This window comes from Scyliorhinus torazame, chromosome 9 (assembly GCF_047496885.1).
Source record: "Scyliorhinus torazame isolate Kashiwa2021f chromosome 9, sScyTor2.1, whole genome shotgun sequence".
Taxonomy (NCBI): domain Eukaryota; kingdom Metazoa; phylum Chordata; class Chondrichthyes; order Carcharhiniformes; family Scyliorhinidae; genus Scyliorhinus; species Scyliorhinus torazame.
Genome location: NC_092715.1, coordinates 126,001,024 through 126,007,550, shown reverse-complemented (window position 1 = coordinate 126,007,550; position 6,527 = coordinate 126,001,024). Strand labels below are relative to the sequence as shown.

Genomic DNA, 6,527 nt, shown 5'->3' with positions numbered 1-6,527 from the left:
CAAATTGTACTCGGGCCCAGGAGTGCTGGGTCCTGACCTTGAACAGGCATTCCAATTGGATCCAGCAAGCAGTAGAACCTTACTTGAGATGAAGCTGGCAGGGGGGGGGGGGGGGGGGGGGGGGGACTCTTAACAATTGGAATTCAATCAGTTTACAGTGAGCCCCATCTGACATTATTGACCAACATGTCAGGATGCAGAAACATACCAATCAACATTCTAAGTGCAAGTTAATCCAACTAGTTGTGGGGGGTGGAGATTGGGGAAAGGGAGTCTTGTAAAAGGCTTTATTGAGTTGAATAGGTGCCTGGACTCCTAAAGATAGAGGAATATTTTTTCAAAAGATATTAAAAGAGCAACTAATAAAAGGAGCAGCAGAGGCTGGCTCATTTTTCTATCATAGAATCATGGAATTTACAGTGTAGAAGGAGGCCATTAGGCCCATCTAGTCTGCACCAACTCTTGGAAAGAGCACCCTACTTAAGCCCCACCTCCACCCTATCCCGTAACCCAGCAACCCAACTTAATCTGAGGGCAATTTAGCATGGCCAATCCACCTAACCTGCACATCTTTGGACTACATTTGCTGCAGCATGCAATCTCTTCTGGTGAAAATACTTCAGATTCATTTAAGTTAGGAAGTGTCCACCCACACATTTTCAGGTCTTGCGTCCTAAGTGTCTGAACTATTGGGTAGAATTTTACATTGACTGGGCAGGCGTGCATCCAACCGGAAGAGCATTGAATTGCTTGTGATGGCGTTGAGCACGCATCCTGACGTCATTCTGCACTCGCGCAATATTTTGCTCGGCGGGCGCAGGCATGGATCAGTAGTGTGCCCGCTGACAATAATAGAGGTAGCTGAGGGAGTAAAACTTCAATTGACCATAATTTAAATTGCCTGTGACTTTTTAAGCATGATGCACGGGCAACATGATCAGGCCAACCAACCAAATGTGATCTTTTTTCTTGCGAAGGTGGGATAAAAGGGGTCTGAAGAGATAGGAGTTTCTAGGACTGAGGTGAGGTGATGTTTTGGAGTGTTTATAGTGTTTTCAGTATTGGGTTCATCACAGTGTAGAGTTCACAGGTTCCTCTGGCATTGGAGGTTTGGATCGTCCAGTCACCTTTCACGCAGGGTGAGTCCCATTTGCCAAAGTGCAAATCTGCTCGGCAGGTAGTACCTCCCCTGGAGCGGAGGAGAGGGTACAAGGAGTGAGGAGCCCTGGTGGTCGCAGGCATCCTCCTCAGGAAGAGGTGTAGGCACTGGATGATCAGGGCCAGCAGAGAGGGCAAAGAGACTGCCCCCGCAGAAGACATCACTACCCTGCTGCCATGTGTACAGACAGCAATAAAACTACCATGACAGAGGTCCAGAGCTGCAGGAGCCTCCGGCTTTTAAAAGACACTCTGACAGCCATCTGCCAGATGACTGGGCCACAGATATCCTCCAAGTGTGTCGGTGGACACCCAATGGCCATGCCTCTGAAGGTCACGGTGGCGGGAGAGTTGAGAACATTATCACCCCTTTGGACACCTGAACCTTTGATGGATCAAAGGCTGCTGATTCATTTCTCCAATCTTGGGACACACCCCTTACTTCAGAGGATTTCAGTGTTCTGCGATTACCTGAAGCCCTCACTAAATTTTTAAAAATAAATTTAGAGTACCCAATTATTTTTTTCCAATTAAGGGGCAATTTAGCGTGGCTAATCCACCTACCATGCACATCTTTGGGTTGTGGGAGCGAAACCCACGCAAACACGGGGAGAATGTGCAAACTCCACATGGACAGTGACCCAGAGCCCGGATCGAACCTGGGACCTCGGCCCCGTGAGACAGCAAGGCTAACCCACTGCGCCACCGTGCTGCCCTGAAGCCCTCACTCATGTTGGCAACAATAGATGCATTCTACACAATGCTCAAGGTAATATCTGACTATCAGGATGCCAGGATATCATCATCATACACCACCCTACCCCCGCTCCCCCCATTGCCTGACCCCCCCCCCCCACCCCAACCCCTCCCCCCCCACCCGTCCAACCCCATCCACCCCTTACTTCAGAGGATTTCAGGGCTCAAGTTATCTCAGTTTGCAGAAGATAGATAAGACATACTTCTCAACTTTAGAAGATTGACGAAAAGCGATCTATCACTTGATTCTTTGAGCAGCTTCAGCATCTTCTAAATAAATGTATAAAATGTAGAATTTGAAAATGTCTAGGTTTTCACTTGTAACTTATTGGTATTTCCACTTCCCTTTTGGAAAGGTTCCTTACAAAATGATTCCTCTTCTATTTGGCTTGTTTTTATTTACAAAGAAGAGCTTACATTTATATATCGTCTTTCACTTCCTCAGGATGTCTCGACATGCATCACATCCAATGAGTTAATTGTGAAGTACAGTTGCTATTGTTATGTTGGCAAGTATCATGACCAATTTGAGGTAGCAAGGCCCTACAAACAGCAAAGCACTGAATGTTCAGTTAATGTCATGTTGGTAGTCCAGATAGTATAGCATCAGAAGGACCTTTTCATGGGGAACCCGATGTGGAGAGGATTTGGTTGTAGTTTAAGGATGAGAGGAAAATGAGGAAGTTAGGCTGAGAGGAAAAAGCAAAAGAGGGAATTTTTAAAAATTAAGATGCGGGTAAAAGATGAAGAAACAGCCTTACAAAAGGAAATTTAAATGAAGAAGCTTGATGTGGAAATGGAAAGATTAGCAAGGGAAGAAAGGTGAAAGGCTGATGATTATGAGCTGATCTGTAAATGTAAACCTTTGTTCCACCACCCCCATAATTTTGAAAAGGATAGGAAGTGGGAAAGCGAAGTAAGGCAGTGAGCCAAGGTAAGGAATGGAATGGATAGCTGGAAATGCTCTGAGATCTTCTCTTCAGACCTGGAAGGATGATACTGTGGGTGGAGAGGAAACTTGAAGGCCTAAGTGTTACCATTGTAGTAAAGGGGGCACATTCGGTCAGCCCGATGAAAGTTGTGAGGGAAGCTCATGGGACTTATTGGGGTTCATAAGGATTCTGAAAGAGAAATGAAAGTGGAGAATATTGCAGGGCAGACTAGCTCTAGCTACAACTAGGAGAGTTGAGGGAAAATTGCTGTGGGAGCACATGTAACAAGTGAGGTAGATGGGAGATATATAGGGTTTTTCATCAAATTATGTAGCCAACTCGTTTCAGCGACACAGGTGCTACACAGACTCTCTTACTGGAGAGGGATTTTGCTTTCCCTCCAGAGAGTTCAATGAAAGCTAATTTGTTAGTGAATGAGATAAGTGGAGATTATATCCCAGTTCCATTGTATAAAGTGCAATTAGAGTGTGATTTATTATCAGGTCTAGTAGTTGTTGGAGTGGTTAAGAAGCTACCAGTGGACGGAATAGACTTAATGTTGGAGAATGATATGGCAAGAGAAGGTTTTTGCTTCACCCATGATTACAGAGTCTGAGGGAAGATAAAGAGATAGAATAGTCACAGGAACAGTTTCAAGACATTTTTCCATCATGTGTGCTGACCAGGACATTGGCTAAACAAAGTCCACCACCAAATATTGAATCACATCACCATTGGATGGAAAAATCCTGGAACGCCTAATAGCACAGTGGATGTACCTACACCCCAGCGTTTCACGAAGGCAGCTCACCGCAACTTTCCCACAGGCAATTAGGGATGGCCAACAAATGCTGACTTAGCCAGCGAAGCCCTCATCCCATAAAAATGAATTTAAGAAAAATAGCCAAAACTATTCTGAAGGTGAGGATAATTCTGAGGAAGTGTTTGGTAGGACTTCATTAATTGAGACCCAGGGGATAGACCCAGAGTTACATAGATTAGCAGACTCAGTTTTCACATAAGTTGAGGCTGAAGAGGTTCCAGTGTGCTATTACATTAAAAACAGGCGCGAGATTCTCCGACCCCCAGCCGGGTCGGAGAATCGCCGGGGGCTGGCGTGAATCCCGCCCCCGCCGGTTGCTGAATTCTCCGGCACCGGATATTTGGCGGGGGCGGGAATCGCGCCGCGCCGGTTGGCGGGCCCCCCACTCCCCGCGATTCTCCGGCCCAGATGGGCCTGTCCCGCCGGCATAGATTAAACCACCTACCTTTCCAGCGGGACAAGGCGGCGCGGACGGGCTCCGGGGTCCTGGGGGGGCGCGGGGCGATCTGGCCCCGGGGATGCCCCCACAGTGGCCTGGCCCGCGATCGGGGCCCACCGATCCGCGGGCGGGCCTGTGCCCTGGAGGCACTCTTTTCCTTCCGCCTTCGCCACGGTCTCCACCATGGCGGAGATGGAAGAGACTCCCTCCACAGCGCATGCGCGGGGATGTCGTGAGCGGCCGCTAACGTTCCCGCGCATGCGCCGCCCGGCAATGTCATTTCCGCGCCAGCTGGCGGGGCACCAAAGGCCTTTTCCGCCAGCTGGCGGGGCGGAAATTAGTCCGGCATGGGCCTAGCCCCTTAAGGTTGGGGCTCGGCCCCCCAAGATGCGGAGGATTCCGCACCTTGGGGGCGGCGCGATGCCCGACTGATTTGCGCCGTTTTGGGCGCCGGTCGGCGGACATCGCGCCGATTACGGAGAATTTCACCCCAGAGTACTAACTCACGCTCCTTAGATCGACCTTTGGGATGTGTCTGTTCGGCCTCGCTGGCAGATCTCTTTTCACCATGGTTTTGGGTTCTCCAGTGGGCTGGCAGGTGACATTAATCAACTTTCGTGGTTGTTCAGTCAATGGTGCTTGAGTCATTGGCGTGTCAAAGTATTATACCTGTACGGTAGCTTCTCTGTTCTGATAGGGATAACCTGTTACCTCAGGGGCAGGACTCTCCGCAATCAGCGCGATTTCCGCCGACCGGCGCGGCGCGATTCCCGCCCCCGCCGAATCTCCAGTGGCGGTGGGGGGGTCGGAGAATCGCGCCCCAGGTTGTTTATGCCATCAGCACTTTGCTGCTGTGTGGACATGTTTATCAAAATCCATCTGGTTTAAATCTTACGATGAAATGTGAGATGTTTATAAGCTACTCTGGCTGCTTAATGACCCCATGACAATTGTCAGTTGTGCTAAATCACCATTTAATATAGAAATGCCTGCATAGGATCTTGATTGAATAAATGACAGTAACATTGCATTACCTGCAATGTTTTTACATTGGCCATTTCAAAGTGTTTTAACCTGACTGACATTAAAATTGAGCTAAGGCACTCCTTTGTATATGTTAGTACTATTGGTTGTTTCACACTGTTGGTTATTGGGTCAGTAAGCATTAAAGAATATTTGCAACACAAAAAAAAGAACAGAGGACTGATGAGGAAGTTGAGACATCCTCATCGACCTGCGGGCAAGGAATGGACGATTGTTCATCAGATAGTGGTACCGCCCAAATATCATAATGAAATATTGCAGATAGCACATGAGATACCAATGGCAAGACATGTGGTAATTTGGAAAACTCAGACATCAGTCAATAAGCATTTTTCCTGGCCAGGACTGCATAAGGATGCAGTGCAATTCTGTAGAACACATCATATTTGTCAGGTAATAGGTAAACCATAACATGTGATTAGACCAGCACTGTTGATACCCATGTCAGTGTTTGAAGAATCATTTAGTTGGCAATTGGTAGATCGTGTAGAACCATTGCCTAAAATAAAGGTAGGGCATCAGTGCATTCTTACGGAATAGATATGACCGCCCAATTTCCAGAAGCTATATCTTTAAGAACAATTACAGCTAAGATAGTGGTCGAAGAGTTAATGCAGTTCTTCACATATGAAGGCCTGCCCTTAGAATTACTATCTTACCAGGGTTCTAACTTTATGTCTAAAACTGTTCAAGGCATAATTCGTAGCATAGGTATCAAACAACTAAAGTCTGCTGATGACCCACAAACTCAGAGCTTTGGAGAGCTATCATCAGATCCTCAAAACCATGCTTAGGGCATATTGACATGAATGTCCAAGAGTTTGGGACAAGGGATTGGATTTTCTACTATTTGCCACCAGGGATTCTCTGAACTAATCCACTAGGATTAGCCCATCTGAATTGGTCCCCAAGGCCCCCAAAATGACTTAAGTGTGGGTGAATATTGGTGTGGTTCTCACCCAAAAAGCTGATGGAAACACTCTGCCATACTTGAATTAAATTACACTTAGACATGTTTTGGCTAAATTGTGCCTATGCCAAAGAAAGTACTCCACCATTGATAAGGAAGCCTTAACATTGTTACTAGTCCTTCAGCATTTTAAAGTTTATGTCCGGCATGATAATAAGCAAAGTTTAGTCTATACCAACCATAATCCATAAACCATAAGACCATAAGACATAGGAGCAGAATTAAGCCACTCGACCCATCGAGTCTGCTCTGCCATTCAATCATGGCTGATATTTTCTCATCCCCATTCTCCTGCCTTCTCCCCATACCCCTAGCCCCCTTATTAATCAAGAATCTATCTATCTCTGTCTTAAAGACACTCAGTGATTTGGCCTCCACAGCCTTCTACGGCAAAGAGTTCCACAA

General features: G+C 46.9%; 1 pseudogene; it reads left to right on the top strand.

The window, feature by feature from the left end:
* Positions 1-4,610: 4,610 nt before the first annotated feature.
* LOC140430183 (small nucleolar RNA SNORA53) lies at positions 4,611-4,806 on the top strand (annotated as a pseudogene).
* The last annotated feature ends 1,721 nt before the right edge of the window (positions 4,807-6,527 follow it).